At 45.6% G+C, this 16990-nt stretch overlaps 1 long non-coding RNA gene across 2 annotated transcripts in view; it reads left to right on the top strand.

Annotated features, from left to right (window-relative positions):
• The window catches only part of LOC112838055 (uncharacterized), a 34197-nt gene continuing 17207 nt past the window's right edge, over nt 1-16990 (top strand). For both annotated transcript variants that reach the window (XR_012374010.1, XR_003211870.2), the window contains exons 1-2: nt 1-546; nt 2224-2448. This is a non-coding gene — a long non-coding RNA (uncharacterized lncRNA). The remainder of the gene's footprint in view (nt 547-2223; nt 2449-16990) is intronic.

Genomic DNA, 16990 nt, shown 5'->3' with positions numbered 1-16990 from the left:
CATTGTGGTTAACTTATTTTTCTCTTCATGCTTTTCTTTATTATTATTATTTTTTACAGTGGCATTACTGCTATCATAAAAATCCAAATGAAATTTAGGAGAATAGTTTAGTCTTTATTTTTCTTATCCTGGCAAAATTAATTTTTTTTTAAAGATTTTTATTTATTTGACAGAGAGAGACACAGTGAGAGAGGGAACACAAGCAGGGGGAGTGGGAGAGGGAGAAGCAGGCTTCCCGCTGAGCAGGGAGCCCGATGTGGGGCTCGATCCCAGGACCCTGGGATCATGACCTGAGCCGAAGGCAGACACTTAACGACTGAGCCACCCAGGCGCCCCAAAATTAATAATTTTTAAGAAAAAAAATGCCTTGAAATTGCCTCAATGTTTTGGTGAAAACCAGAAACTTGTTATTTTCTAATCTCATTGTATTTATATTCGTGTGTTAGTTTCCTAGGGCTCCTGTCACAGAAGACCACAAACTGGGTGACTTAAAACAAGAGAAATCAGTTCTCTCACCATTCTGGAGGCTAGAAGTCTGAAATCAAGGTGTGTTGGCCTGGCTATGTTCCTTCTGAAACCTACCGGAGAATTCTTCCTTGCCTCCTTCCAGCTGCTGGGGGCTTGCCATGATCTGTGGCAGTCTTTGACCTGTAGATTCATCGCTCCGATCCGTGACATGGCTTCTCCCTGTGTCTTCATAATCATCTTCCCTCTGTGTGCATCTGTGTATCCAAATTCCCCCTTTTCATAAGGACACAGTCAGATTAGGGCCCACCCTAGTGACCTCCTATTAACCAGGTCATTAGCAATAACCCTACCTCCAAGTAAGGTCCCATTCTGAGGTACTAGGAGTTAGGACTTCAACATATCTTCTTTGGGGGGATGCCATTCAACCCATAACCCATTTTTTTTTTAAAGATTTATTTATTTGAGAGAGTGAGAATGAGAGAGAGAGAGTATACATGAGAGGGGAGAGGGTCAGAGGGAGAAGCAGGCTCCTTGCCGAGCAGGGAACCCAATGCGGGACTCGATCCCGGGACTCCGGGATCATGACCTGAGCCGAAGGCAGTCGCCCAACCAACTGAGCCACCCAGGCCCCCATAACCCATTTTTTTTTAAAGCGTTCTTCCAATTATACTCTTTGCTTATCAATTTTGTTCTGTTTATTCTATCTTTATAATGTGATATTTGAGTATCTATCCCTGTCTTCTTGCATTAAACATTTTTTTTCTTTTGTGTTTCCTTCCCTTTTCTGTTTGTCTTTATTTTCACGTTATCAGTCCTCTTGTTGACTGCCTCAACACTCAATTGGAATTTTCCTGTTTATGTGGAACTTTTGCCCCCATACAGCTCTTTTTAAAAACTTTTATGCATATTTATTTATTTTTTAAAAAATGATTATTTGAGAGAGAGAGCTTGAGAGAGAAAAAGAGAGATCACGAGCGGGGATGGGGGGTAGAGGGAGAAGCAGACTCCCCACTGAGCAGGGAGCCCTATGTGGGACTTGCTCTCTGGACCTTGGGATCATGACCTGAGCTGAAGGCAGATGCTTCACCGACTGAGCCATATTATAATGTATTTAATCATTCTTTCATTACTGGGCATTTAGGTTACTCTCAATTTCACCACTAGAATCAGTGTGACAACAAAGGGCCCTTACTATCATTTTGGGCATAAGTGAAAACTCATGTATAGGACAGTTCCTGAATAGTGGACTGGCTAGATCAAACCTTAGAAGTTTTGCAAGCTATCCAATTGTTATTTTTTTTTGAATGTATATATCCTGACTCCTGGGGCACATTTAAATTCCTGAAGACACGAGGGCTGTAGCTATTCTTTTTATTCCTCAAGTCTAGCATAATATGTCTTTCTTCTAAGAGATTCTGAGTGTTTGCTATGGTATCATTTCCACCAGTTAGCCTTTACCCAGGCTAAAAGGCAGGCAATAAGGAGAAAGCTGGTGTGCAGTGTGACCCGTTAGGTTTTTTTGTCACACATTCCTTCCCTCCCTCCCTCCCGTTCCTCTCTGATGAGAGATAATAATTTCATATGCCTTTGAGTCCCTTGTGACATTTGTTTGTCCTACCCCTTCCCAGGAATACACTGAAAACGAGGGAAATAAAAATGTATACAGTGCCATTAATCAAACAGAGACATGCGGGCGTTCGGTGGGGACCCCGAAGTCAGCCTTGCCTTTGTGGATCCTGCCTCCCTCCTCTGCAGCATTTAGAGGAAGCAGCAGGGGCCGTGTGGGGACAATGGATGTTTCGGCGACCGTCTGCCACCCATTCCCCTCCCGTGAATCACCAGCCCTGTGATGCTGTCCACCGTGCATGCTGACGTCCGCCAGCTTTGCAGCTTCCTGTCTTCCCGAAGTGGTACAGACCCAGAGCCTTTCTCCTGCAGAATCATGGGAACCTGGTGAAGGAGGACAGGCTGTTTTCCCAGGTAGGGGAGGTGACATGCAGACTCACCACAGCAAGGCACCCACGATCCCTGGTCACCAACACGCCCTAGATGTCAAAATGGACTATGGATAGGGGAAGGAAAAGATGGTTTTTGGATTGCAGGATGAGGAACAAGAATTGCTTTTCGAATTTTATGCTGGGTCTCCCCTTCTTCTTCCCAAATCCTTCCTGTTCTTTCTTTTGCTTTGAAGATACAGAAAAATGATGGCAGTTTTATTAGAAAAACCTCTTGAGAAACTAGGCTCTGTGAGACACTAATAATTCTCACTCTTGGGAGTTTCGGAATAATAATTATAATAGTTAACACTGAGAATTTGCCAAGGATGTCATGCGTGTTACCTCCGTTAATCCCCGTGATAGTGCCGTAAAAATGGGTGTCCTTATTCACCCTGCTTTACCGAGGAGGAAGCTGAAGCTTGCACCAGTTCAATGAGTTAAGTCCCAGAGGAGCCCAACCCAGGCAGTCTGAAGCCCATCGCAAACAAGTTGGGGGGATTCTGATCTCCTCCACTCCAGACCCTCTTGGTTTGGAGCCGTCTCACTGGTCCTGACTGGTGGTAATAACCCCAACCTCTCGTCCCTGCTCCATCCCTGCCTTGCTGACCCCTGATGCTCTCAGTCTTCTGCCCACCTGCTCCAGCACCCTTGCCGCTGTGGGCCTGCCCTGGAGGCCAAGCATGGCACTGCCCACCTGCCCTGGGCTTGCTGTGTGCCTGGCACTGCGCCCGGTGCTTTATATGTGACCACGTAGAAATGAACACATGGGGTATGTGCAAGCAGGAAGATTGCAGTATTCCGCGAAGGGAGTTTTGCTAACTTTGGCATAGAGTAGGCCACTTAGTTATCCTGCTCTGGACGCCCAAGTCATTCCACTAATTTCCGTTTACACGTGAATATTACAACCACGTCTTTCCATGCAACGGTTTCCTTTCTCTTTTATTTTTATTTATTTGTTTTTAAAGATTTTATTTATTCGTTTGAAACACAGAGATACAGAGAGAGAGCAAGAGCAGGGAGAGAGGCAGAGGGAGAGGGAGAAGCAGGCTTCCCGCGGAGCAGGGAGCCCGATGCGGGGCTCCATCCCAGGACCCTGGGATCATGACCTGAGCCGAAGGCAGACGCTTAACCATCTGAGCCACCCAGGCGCCCTCCTTTCTCTTTTTCTTAAAACAACTTTATGGGGGTATAGTTGATATACCATAAAATTCACTTATTTTAAGTGTGTTATTCAATTATTTGTAGTGAATTTATAGAGTTGGGCCACCATCACCACAATCTGGTTCTAGAACATTTCCCTGCCCCCCCCGCCAAAGGTGCCTCATGCCTATTTAGTCACTCTGGGGGTTTCTTTTGCCCCCTTCTGCTCCCTGTTCTGGCTTTTAAACCATTTCTCCTAGGGAGGGGGGCAGAATTTGCACTGTGGACCCTCCGGGCCTTCCTCCTCTGTTAGCGCCAGCTGGGGTGTCTGACACAGGTTCTCTTAGGCAGGGTGGATTCTGATGCTGGTGCCTCCGGGGGGAACCTCAGACAGCTGCAGCTTCTCCTTGACAACTTCACCACAGCCTCCAATATGGAGACTCCTATGGCAACACAGACCCCCACTGTAGTCCCAGAGGGATTACCGCCCCCACCTCCCCACCCCTTGCCTGTCTATGAGGATTCCATCAGATACCACATGGATCAGTGTCTGGAGATGCCCAGACTGAGAAAATGGTATTTGGACCTGAATCTATGCCGTTTCATGGGCCAAACCATGCTCTCTTTCGGTCTGGACTCTGCTTGCTAGGCTCTGTACTGAGATCCTTGCTTCTCCCCATTGGTCAGAATCCCACACATTTTTCAAGGCTGAGCTAAAACTCTACTCTGTTGTGACATTTTTCCTCACTCCCTGAACCCTCATTCCCACCTCTGACTTCTCACTGTCTTGTATTATTTCTTTGACAGTTTCTTCTCTTCCCACTTCTCTTTACTTGGAATTCCTATTAGCTAATACTGGATCCATGGATTAGGCTTATAGGTCTCTTATTTTTTCTATCATCTTTTTTATCTCTTGAGTTTAGGACCTGATTCTGGGGGGAAGTCATGTAGATTTTATTTTCCCAGCCCTTGTAATGAATTTTCTGTTTGCAATAATTTAGATTTTTTTTCAATCGCTCTTGTTTTGGTCTATGATTTTCTTTATATAGCATCCTATTTTCGTTTTATGGGTACAATTGCTAATGAGAGTTTTCGTTTTTTTGAGTTCCTATCTATAACCCAGTTTATCTTTATATTGGTGGGAGTCATTAAAAAAATGACTATTAAAAACAATCTTTATCCTGAAACATCATCCTTGTGTCCATTCAGATTGGAGTGGGAGGCAATAAAAAGAGCCTGTATGTAGATCCTGTGGGCAGGACCCAACCATTGGAGGGGTTTGCCTCTGCAAGATGGAGGGCATCCTAAATGCCAGAAGGCAGCCATGTTTCCGTGGTACCATATGATCTGTGTGGAGGAGCACTCTCTAATGATTACACTGGAGCATGGCGGGGGGCATGGGGGAGATGTTTCAAGTGAGTGCGGTGGGCAGAGCAGCCCACCTTCGGGTACACACCTTCATTTTACTACCTCGACATTCCTGCTGTGTGTGAGTCCTGAACCTCCTCGGAGGGTTTGGCTCTTTCCTGGAATGTATTCCCTTCCACGCAGATTCTAGGTCATGATTTCCTTTGATCTTTGTTTTAACACCCCATCATCCAGCCTCTGTCTTCCAGACCTTTGTTGACTTCACCTCAACAATAGCCCTTCTTTTATTTTCTTTACTGTGGTGGGGCTTATGTCCTTCGACATTTTCTTGCTACCATTTTAACAAGGACCCAGGAGGGGGGAGGCGTTAAACGCACATATTCAACCCTCCATTGAGACCGGAATTCCTACTTCCTCTACTAGTTATTTAATTAACTATCAGGATAGTTTTCTGTTGATGGGACTGAATTCCTAAAAATGTAAAGCTAGATTATAATCTGGCATGGGGACGGGATCAGGCTTGATTCTGTATTTCATGGAGCCTGGCCCAATAACCTTGTATGTGGTATGTGCTCAATATATGTTTATCAGTCGAGTCAGCTTTACCATGGAAGCCCATCACATTTTTATCTGTCCTTGCTAGTGTGATTTCTCATAGAATGGACGCACACACACATCTGGAGAGCCATTTGGACTTCCCTTTTATGGCCTTTTATATTTTAGTCTTGACTGTGCTCTTTGGCAGGATTTGAAAGTGATAAGAAAATAGAGTCAGTGCCCCATGTGGAGAGATTCATATTCTGTAACTTATCTTCAAAGTTAGAGTCCTCTCGGCTTACTTTCCTTCCAGGTCAAAGCATAACGTGGGCGTAGAACTATCCCTTTATCTCTTGTTCTTTTTGTGTTCACTAGGGAGCCTAGGTTATTTCTTCTGTAAGTCCCAGAGTTCTCTGAGTTAGGGGACACCTTTCCCTCCTTCCGCATGGCTGTGTACATCCCCCCTCTCCATACCCTGGTTTGCTCTGGACATTTTTCCTCTCAAAAGAAAGCTAAATTGGTGGTTTAATCTCATCCAAATAAAAACCATCCAAGCAGAGCAGCGTGACATGGTCCTTAAATCCCATAGGTCACATTTTTGGCAAATAGCTGTGTCCTGCAACTATCATTCCCATGATGTCCAGCTTACTCATCATCCAATGCACGACATTTTCTTGGTCTTGGAATGTTCCATCTCAATTAAAATTGGAGGAAAAAAGTCATGCTTTTACACTGTTAATAGAAAAAAAAGTACATTGTGGAGACTTTTCTCATCAAGACTATAGAAGAAGAGAAATTGCCTGCCCTCCCCTCCCCCCTCCCCACCCCCAGGGGAGACAAAGTGGTCCAGAATGGAATCAGCTCAGGAGGAAAGCCAGAAGTAATATTTCATATTTGGAAAAATTCATTGCAATATTTTTTCCTTTTTGTGCTTCAGGGACCAATAAAACTACCCAATTAATTTACAACATCTACTCACACTTTTTGCCAAGTAATACTTAACAAAACCACAATTCAGCACATTTGGAATGAGAGGATCTGGTAGAAAGAACATTGATTTGGTGGTCTAAGAAAGACTGTGCTTTGGTAACTCAGCACCCTATTCTATTATTGTGGTAAAATACGTATAACATCAAACTTACCATTTTAACCATTTTCCAGTGTACCTTTCAGTGGCATTAAGCACATTCACAACGAGCCACTGCCACCACTATCCATATACAGAACTTTTGCATTTTCCCCAACTAAACTCTGTCCCCACTGAACACTAACTCCCCATTTTCCCTCCTTCAGCTCCTAGTAACTAACGTCTATTCTACTTTTTCTCACTTTGAGTTGAATTTGCCCGTTCTCAGTACGTCATGTAAGTGGGATGGTACGTATTTGTCCTTTCGTGTCTGCCTTATTTCACATAGCATCATGTCTTCAAGGTTCACCCATGTTGTAGCTTGCATCAGAATTCTATTCTATTCTATAACGGCTGGGTGGCTCAGTCGGTTAAGCGTCTGGCTTTGGCTCAGGTCATGATCCCAGAGTCCGGGGATGGAGCCCCACATCTGGCTCCCTGCTCAGCAGGGAGCCTGCTTCAACCTCTGCCTGCCACTCCCCCTGCTTGTGCTTGCTCTCTGACAAATAAATAAAATCTTAAAAAACATTCCATTCCCTTTTAAGGATGAACAATGGTCTTTTGTATGTTTATACCACATTTTGTTCATGGAGTCATCTCTTGATGAGTATTTGGGTTGTTTCCCCCTTTTGGTTGGCGAATAATGCTGCTTTGCACATTGGTGTACAAATACCTGTTTGAGTTCCTGCTTTTACTTCTTTTGGGTGCATTCCCAGCAGTGGACTTGCTGGATCATATGATAATTCCATATTTCACTTTTTGAGGAACCATCAAACTGTTTTTCACAGCATCAGCTTCCTTTTATGGAGGGGAAGACTTAGGCTCAGAGAGGTTAAGTTACTAGCACAAGGTCACAGAGCTGGCCTCAGAAGAAAGTTGTTAATTTAGATGAAAAGGTATGTAATGTGCCTCAATAGTGCTTCCCATAAATAGGCTCTTAACTAATGTTTATTCTCTTCCCTTCTCCTTCTGATGGTAATTCAGGTACTGGCGCCTAAAGTCTAAATTTACTTAAAATTCCACACTCTTTCTTTCATTTCTTTATCGATATCACAAAAACAATGTCTTGGCCAAAGTGATTCAGGAAACCTTCTCATACCTCAGAAGTGCAAGCTCCTTTCTAACAATTCATGTGCTCCTTTCAACTCATTGTTCTTGGTCTATAATCTTTTCCCAAGCAGACTTTGGTGGCTGTAGTTAATATTGTTTGGAGGTTCTTGAGAGTAATAAAGCTGCTTTATAGACCATGTTAATGTAGAATTTTCACCAGTGAAGACTGATCTGCCCCCTCTCCCCTCCCTAATCCCAAATACACGGAACAGAAGTAGTGAGATCCTGCTGGACGCAGGCGGGCTAAACAGGAGGCAAAGTGAAGATGTGTAAAGTCGAATTTAGAGGCCCTGTTGCCTTTCTTTGTCACAGGCCTTGCCCCTTGGGTGTCCACCTTTAGACCTTTCTCCTAGGCCTTTCTCCCCTGCCCTTACCCTTCAACACCTGTCTGTAGGTTGGTATGATTGGAAATGAAGCTGTTACCTCTCCCAGGAGTATTTATACCTACAGCCTGAGTTCTGGGAATGTTGAATAAAGAGCACATATCAGAAACTCCCAACAGAGGGGCGCCTGGGTGGCTCAGTCCTTAAGTGTCTGCCTTCGGCTCCCGTCATGATCCTCGGGTCCTGGGATCAAGCCCCGCATCGGGCTCCCTGCTCAGCGGGAGGTCTGCTTCTCCCTCTCTCACTCCCCCTGCTTGTGTTCCCTCTCCTGCTGTGTCTCTCTCTGTCAAATAAATAAGTAAAATCTTAAAAACAAAACAAAAACTCCCAACGGTTGAGTTTTGGGAGATGAAGGTGGGACAGCTTCTCGCGATGCCGCTGAACTCCCGCATCTCACGACATGGCTATTAGAGACCGTTACCCACGGTGTTTCAGGACACGGGGACTGGAATCGGATGAAGCTGCTGATTCAGGAGCAATTTGGGAGTAGTTAAGACCACAAGTAACCTTCAGTGCTCTCCTTGCGGGGCCAGGAGGAAATTCATTTTTTTTCCCGATAAAGAGTGAGAATCACCAAGCTAAAGCACTCCCAGCTAAGGACAGTCTGGGAAGTGGAGGAACGGTCTGGCTTTGGGGCTGGGAGGAGACCAGTCAACAGACACCTTTCACGCACGCGGGGACCCAGATCGCAGCCAGGAGGTGTCGTTCCCAGACTGACCACAAGATGGTGCAGAAAGTCTGTTCACAGCCTGTCCTCAGGCGTGATTTGTAGCCTCTGCCAGAGTCCTGGTGGATTGATAAACCGGTTAGGAAGGCCGGAGGAAGCCTTCACCGAGGCAAAGATGCTTTTTGACATTTCAAGCTTTCAGACTGAAAATGTGATTAAAACTAGATTGAGTTCCTAATAAATTAAATGAAATTAGTCATTTCATTTAATTTGTACAAAAGCTCCTCGTCCAGTGCCTGGTCTAGGCAAGGGATCAGTGTCAGAGAGATGCAAAAGGAGGGGTGAGCATGACCCTGTGCAGGGGATGCAACAAGGCACCCCCTGTTCCTAGACAATCTCGATGCTGACCCGGGGATTTGCTCATTCATCACTTTGGGCATTTACTAGGGACAGCACTTTCCTGTGTGCTGTGGGAACAGCAATGAAAAATAAATCCCAGCCCTTAGACAGCTTGCAACCTGTTGGGAGGATCAAATAACAAATTAGCTAAGTAAAATACGTAGCATACCAGATGGTGATACACACTACGGAAAAAATATTAAAACCAGTAAGTGGAGATGGGGGAGGCTACAATTGTAAATTGTGTGGCCACGAGAGGCCTCTCTGAGAAGGTGACATTTCAGTAAGACCTGAAGGGTCAATGGGGCAGTTATGGGAATTTGAGGGGAAGATCGTTCTAGGCAGAGGGCACAGCAAAGGTCCTGAGGTGGGACTGTGTCTGGCAGATTCAAGGAAGAGTAAGGAGGCCAGTGTGGATGCAGAGAGAGGGGGAGAGTGGTAGGCTATGAGTCGCAGACACACTGTTGGGGTAGATTAGGGGATTTTGAAGCAGGTGGATTATATAAAACCTTGTCAAGACACTGTAAGAACTTTGGCTTCCGCCCCAGGATTGATAGGAAGGAGGCTTTGGGGGATTCCAAATAGAGACGTGACGTGACCTGGCTTACATTTCGAAACGATCACTCTGGCTCCTATATCGAGAAGGGGCTAGAGATGGAAGCAGGGAGACCAGCGAGGAGACCAGTGCGCTGGTCTAGGAGAGACAAGGCGGTAGCTGAGACATCGCTGGTGATAGCCGTGGCCACGTTTGGATGGATTGTGAGTCAACAGCATTTGATGGTAGATTGGCTGAGTGTTTGAGAGGAAGGAAGAGAGGTGTCAAGGACAACTGCAAGGTTATTCCCCTGAGCAACGAGGCAGAAAGAATGACCATTAGCAGAGATGCCTTGGGGGAGCAGGTGTTTGGAGGAAAAACCAGAACTCATGTTTCGGATATGCCGAGTTAGGGATGCACTGGTGACGGCCAAGTGGAGGTGTCCAAGAGCAGTTCAGGGGAGGGGGCCGGTGGGTCTGTGGATATTTAAGAGCATGGGCTGGAGCGAGAATGAATCCAGGGACGGAGCACATGCACGCCCCTCCGTTTAGAAGTTGGGGAGATAGGAAGTGACTGGAGGACGGATCCGTGAGATTGGAGGAAACCCAGAGAGTGTAGTGTCCTAGAAACCAAGGGGGAGGGACATGGGCTGTGTCAGGTCCTGCTGCTGGGCCAGCACACAGATCACTGCCCAACACGGTTTCTCAACCTCAGTGATGTGGAAGTTTGGGGTCGATAATTTTTTTTTTTATGGGGGTCCTCCTGCGCATTGCAGGATGCTTAGCAGCATCCCTGGCCTCCACCACTAGATGCCTCCTTCCCAGTTGCGCCAACCAAAATGTCTCCAGATAGTCCTACCCTTCTGATGAGAACCACCGCTCAAGGTCTGAAGAGCTCACATTCAGGGCAAGCGGGATCTCTTCCAACCAAGGAGAGAAGAAAAAGCTTCTGGAGAATTTGACTTTAAAGCTTGGACAGACTGCTGACAGAGAGTAACTGGGGCAGGGTGGGCACAGGCGTCTCAGCCCGAGGAAAGTTCCTGATGCTTGATAAAACGCCTCCATGTAGAGACAAGCATCTCCTTTTGGAGTCATGGAAACAGTTACGTTATCACTGTCACCATCTCTTGTTTTAGGCACAGGCATGGTTTCCATGACATCTTTCTTCCCCACAAAGGAAGACGGGAGATTACAGGAGTTTTTCCTCTGAAAGATGGTTTAGGGTGGTTTAGGCCTGGCAAGACATGGTATACCATTTTAAAAACTGTGACTAAAAAAGAAAAACTACTCCTCTGCCCTCCTCACCTCTCCCCCTCCCCATCCCTGGCATCTTTCCAAAACGATAAAAGAGAAGCTTGTCTTTTCCCCAGCTTCCAGATACAAGGTCAGATCATTTTTTTTCCCCTGTTGGAATAAAAGATTAATTTATTGCTTTGCTTAAATCTGACTCAAAATCTCTCCTCTCCTACCACACACACACACACACACACACACACACACTCAGAGTTGAAATATAGCTCTCTTTCTCTCTCTCTTTTTAAAGTAGTACTCCACGGGCTCATTAGGAATTTCCCTGAGCACCTATGGGAGTGATTCTTTTTCTGGACATTTAGCCACTATGTTCAGGGACAAACTCATGTTGCAGTTACAAGATTCTCAACAGGAAAAGTGTTCAGCATGAGAACAGGTCATCGGATTCCATTTTGAGAGGGGGAGGAGTCCAGGTACAGATGGAGGTAAAGGCCAGTTTAAGTGGAAGGTGTTAGGACTTTGGAAGGGACTTTTTAAAAAGTTTTTATTGAAATTCTGGTTAGTTAAATAGAGTATAATATTAGTTTCAGGTGTGCAACACAGTGGCTCGACACTTCCCTACATCACCCAGTACTCACCATGACAAGTGCTCCTAATGCCCATCACCTATTCCCCCCCCCCTTGGGTAACCATCTGTTTGTTCCCTGTAGTCAAGAGTCTGTTTCTTGGTTTGCCTCTCTCTTTTTCCCCTTTGCTTGTCTGTCTTGTTTCTTAAATTCCGCACAGGAGTGAAATGATATGGTATTTGTCTTTCTCTAACGGACTTGTTTCGCTTAGCATAATAATACTCTGTAGTTCCTTCCATGTTTTTGCAAATGGCAAGATTTCATTCTTTTTTTTTTTATGGTTGAGTAATATGCATACACACACCCCACATCTTCCTAATTCATTCATCAGTCGATGGACACTTGGTCTGTTTCCATAATTTGATTATTGTAGATAATGCTGCTATAAACATTGGGATGCAGTATCCTTTTGAATTAGTATTTCTGTATTTTTGGGGTAAATACCTACTAGTGCAATTGCTGGATGGTAGGTTCATTCTATTTTTAACTTTTTGAGGACCCTCCATATTGTTTTTCAGAGTGGCTGCACCAGTTTGCATTCCCACCAACAGTGCAAGAGGGTTCCTTTTTCTCCACATCCTTGCCAACACCTTTTGTTTCTTGTGTTGTTGATTTTAGCCATTCTGACAGGTATGAGGTGATATCTCATTGTAGTTTTAATTTGCATTTCCCTGATGATGAGGGATGTTGAGCATATTTTCATGTGTCTGTTGGCCATCTGTATGTTTTCTTTGGAAAAATGTCTATTCATGTCTTCTGCCCATTTTTAATTAGATTATTTGTTTTTTGGGTGTTGAGTTTTGTAAGTTCTTTATAGATTTTGCATATTAACCCTTTATCAGATATGTCATTTGGAAATATCTTCTCCCATTCTGTAAGTTGTTTTTTAGCTTTGTTGATTGTTGGAATGACTTTTTGCAGCAGAGGAGCTGGAAAACCCCTGGTTAAGCAGTAGAAGAGACTGGCTATTGGTGTCATGTTATCTTCTTGGAACTTGCTGGGCAGGCTTCCCAGTGGTGAATTATAAGGAGGAGCATTAATGAGGAGATGGCATCCAGGTGCAAATTCCGTAAAGCTGGGCATGGAAATGGCCCGTTCCAGGGGTTCTTAAAGTTGGTCCCCCATCACAATCGCCAGGCGTGCTTAAATCAATGGGCCTACCCCTATACTTCTAGGTCAGTCCATATGGGGTAACCTCATAGCATCTGTAATTTGTAAATGTTCCCCAGGTAATTCTGACCAGCCCTGGACTTCACACTGGCTTTTGGGAGTTATTTGCCCAATTTTCATAAAAATGAAGGGGTTCTAGGTCTTAGACAAGGATGAGGTTCTGGAACTTGGTGACCATGACTTTCCATTTTTTTTTTTTAATCAGATTGATATCTAAATGAAGATGACAAGATGAGAGCAGATGTACAGCTGAGAACAATGATTTATTGGCTCTTTGTTTTAAGATGACTTCTGTCGAGCATGTGGTAAACTTCTGCCTTCCTCTTTTTTATTCTTCCACTTTGTCTTGGCGGTGAACACACAGAGCATCCAGCACTATTTGTGCTTTGGTCCATGACTCTGTGTCAAATGACCCTGGGGCCTAGGTCAGAACCAGTCACTGGGTCTCTGCTAACCGAAGTGGCTTATATATATATTGATGTACATCCGTCCTTCACCTACAGTGATGTGACTTCATGCCTTCTCTCTTTTGAGGTCGATCAGCCTCAAAGAAATGCCCATCTCTCATATCATACCATTTAGAGCATCCTTGATAAGGATGGATAACTCCATTCATCAGGGATGGGAAAAGCCAAGAGTTATGGTCACTGCTGCTCCATCACTTTTTCATTAATCATTATGCAAACTTTGTAAAACCCCACTCAGCTTGGAGGATATTCCTTGACTGCTTTGTGTCTGCCTTGTCTGTTTTTAAGGCAACAGGCTGGCACAAATCTGAAAGATCCTTCTCCATTAGCAGTGGAAAGAAAAGACTGATGGAGAAGCACTCTTCAAAGATCTTGGTTTACTTTGGAACTGTAAACACATAATGGTGTGCGATATATTTTTTAAAGATTTTATCTATTTATTTGAGAGAAAGGGAGAGAGATAGTGAGAGAGAGAGCATGAGGGGTGGGAGAGAGGGAGAAACAGGGTCCTCACTGAGCAGGGAGACTGACCTGGGGCTCGATCCCAGGACCTTGGGATCATGACCTGAGTCCAAGGCAGATGCTTCACTGACTGAGCCACCCAGGCGCCCCAGTGGTATGTGATATTTAAAGGAGTGTGTCCTCAGGGCCTCAGAGTCTCCTGTGAGATCCTAACTAGCCTCCATCAAAGTGCTGTCTTCTAAGCTTGAAGGTAGAAATCTGTACGTATGACCATCTTATTTGTGGTTTCCTCCATAAGCCAAGATCCCTTCTCTCCCTGGGTGGTGGAATGACTGTAAAATGGCTTATACTCTGTAAAAGAAAGAAGGTTAAATAAAGAGACATTTTCAGAGAATAATAAAAATAGTTCCATTCGCACTTATCGGAACTAGATACTACACGAAACCTGATACATGCTTTATCTCATTTAATTCTCCAAACACTCATGAGCTAGGTACTACCATTACTCCCATTTTACAGGTGAATATAACTGAGGCTCGGAGGGGTTAAGAAGCTTAACTGAGGCTGGCGAGGGGCAAAGTGAGACGTCAAACCACACCTGCTGGATTATTAATTTGTATTCGCAAAACATATTTGCGACGCTCCCCTTTCTGAGCTTTTGACATGATCATGACAGTGAAGGTTTTGGGTCCGCAGGCAGCCTGGCCCTGTGATTCCTACACATCGTACCAAGAACACCCATGTGCAGGTGAAGACAGCTGATGGTACCTGGTGGCTCTTGGGCTGGTGGGGAGGGAGGGAACGAGGGAGAATGCAAGAGGGTAAACCCTTTATTCCTCTTGCTCAGCTGTGTCTTCCGTATACCCATAGAGAGGCTCTGTCAAAGAATAGCATGATCTAATCTCATCACCGCAGGAAATCCAGTTCAAGATTAACTCCAGAACACACCAATATTATTAGTCATCACCGTGGACGGCTTTAGCCCATTAGGTAACATCAAGCCCCTGACATGTAGCTGATTTCTTAATTAGTAGCTAAAGAAGTGAAGAGAGCTCCTGACCCCACATTGTCCTAATTGCCAATCCAGTTGCTCTCAGGGCAGGCTCTGTATATACTGAAAACTTTATACTGCCACCAGCACTTTCATGATCACCCAGGAAACTTCCAAACAACGTTAAACGATGTGACTTTCCTGGAAGTTTTATTTCCACTAATGAGACCCAAGGACAAGGCAACCTTGCCTGTCTTCTCTGGCGCTCTGTCTCCATCCTTTGCTGTCTGCTGTTGATACGGCCACAAGGGCTGTCTTCACCGAGTCCCTGCTTTGCTGAGATGTCTTCTTGAATTTTAAACACTTTATTTTTACCTGTCTCAGAGAAACAGTGATGCCCCAGGCTCCAGATGATGGGACTCAGTGTGACTGGGTGTCTGCAAGGTGGACTCCCCGTCAGGGTCTGTCCCGCAGGCAACGTGCTGCCTGGGCTCCGGGGACACCTGCTGCCTCCGCCCCTCAGGGGGTCCAGGTGGGCGCAGCCACCGGCCGTGAGCAGAAACAACATGAACCGGCCTGGGGTCTGCCCTCGGGGAGCTTGCACCCCAACGGGGAGCAAAAGTGTACCAGTAAACACCAAACAAGGAAGAATGGATGGATGTCTTAAGGAAGCTTTTCACTAAAGTGCTACAGAAATCAAGAGGAGGAGAACGTACACCCACAGAAGCCATGTCCCTCAGATGCATTCCAGAAACCTGGCACTCAGCCCAGCGCTAAGTTCGCCATTGGCCCTGAAGACCTGACTGTAATTCTCTGCTGTGAGTGATGGTTTGTTGAAAATCCAGTCATTTCACTTAACCTCAGGCATTTGTCAGTACCCCTTTTCCTCCATTCAGCTCCTCTCTTCTCTGCATTTGCCCCGGTGCCCCTGAAGTTCACCCCGTTGTCTGGATCAGGGAGAAACATGGCCAGGCGGAAACAGGCCCTTGAGGGGCTATTTCTGAAGGGCCTGGAAGAATGAGCCCCCAGCTTGCCCCGGATGCTGAGCATGCTGCCTGCGTAGGACTCGCGCTCAGCTTGGATGGACACTTGGTGCTTCTCCAGCCGGTTTTAGATCGGCCGGCTAACTTCTAAACCCCAGACGACGAAATGACCATTCCGTGTAGGTTACACCCACTTGTGGGGCCGGAGGCCCTTCCCCCTCTAGAATTTTGTATGAATCAGAAGCCTCTTTGATCCCAAATGTGAGCTCCAGTGTGCCGTGGCTATGCTAGAAGATCTAGGGCCTGGAGAATGGTAAAGTGGGGGGAGTGAGAAGAGTACGCACGTATTGTGGTTGGAGTAAGACTGGGAGGGCAGGGGGAAGGGAGGGACAGGAGAGAGAGAGAGAGGAACCATTACAGGTGGTAGAAAATTGCAGAAGCCACTTCAGACAGTACCCATGCTGTGTGACCTTGAGCAATCTTTTACAAAACAGATTGCAAATAAAAGTTCCAAGGAAAGAGGCAGTGTTTCATGAGTATGAAGTCTGCCGGGGAGGGGAAGAGGGAAATCACAGAACGGTCAGTTGCACTTAGAAATATACGTAACGCTGAATTTGCTGACTCTAAGGGCTTGGGAATTCCAAGATATTTTAAGGGCTTTAAGACTATTTCAGGTAGTGATGAGTCTTTGGGAGTTAAAATATAGTCCAGGACTGTTTCCAGCCAGGTGGCCCTTTGAGTCTAGTGGTACTTTAAAATTGGGGGGGAGTGTTTCCTGGGGGAGTGACAATGTCCCCATCACAGTATCCAGTGCCCCGGTGCTTTGGTGTAATGTGGTTGAGCTGTTGGACGCCTAGACCAGAACAGCAGACTTTGAGCAGAGATTGGACATTATGGCCCCAGGAATTTCCAGTCCCTGTGAGGGACCAGTGGATCAGTCTGTGCACCAGAAACTAGACTCATGAATCTTGCATCTGGAAGATGCGTTGACCGCTACTTTTCTGATCTGTGTAGATGCTCTTCTAATTAACAAATATACGTCTTAAGAGGACCATGGAGTCCACTACTTTCTGCCATTTAGATAGTTTTAAAAAAATGAAGGGCTTTGAACATTTTCTGGTGTTAAGATATGGTCTTTTCTACCCAAAAGGTTTGGAAGACATCCTAGCTTGTTGAACCTAGAGAATGGTTAGGGCTCCAGATGTGCCTTTGGATGTTGAACAGATAGGGAGATGGTGCTCCCGGGAGAGGCAGTGACTGGACTAACGTCTGGTTGCAGCTGGTGGAAAAACTGCCTGGGACATCAGGTCT

The sequence above is a fragment of the Callorhinus ursinus genome, unplaced genomic scaffold (assembly GCF_003265705.2).
Source record: "Callorhinus ursinus isolate GAN/ISIS: 27379988/994484 unplaced genomic scaffold, GSC_fseal_2.0 scaffold2, whole genome shotgun sequence".
Taxonomy (NCBI): Eukaryota; Metazoa; Chordata; class Mammalia; order Carnivora; family Otariidae; genus Callorhinus; species Callorhinus ursinus.
This window is presented reverse-complemented; position numbering and strand designations above follow the sequence as displayed.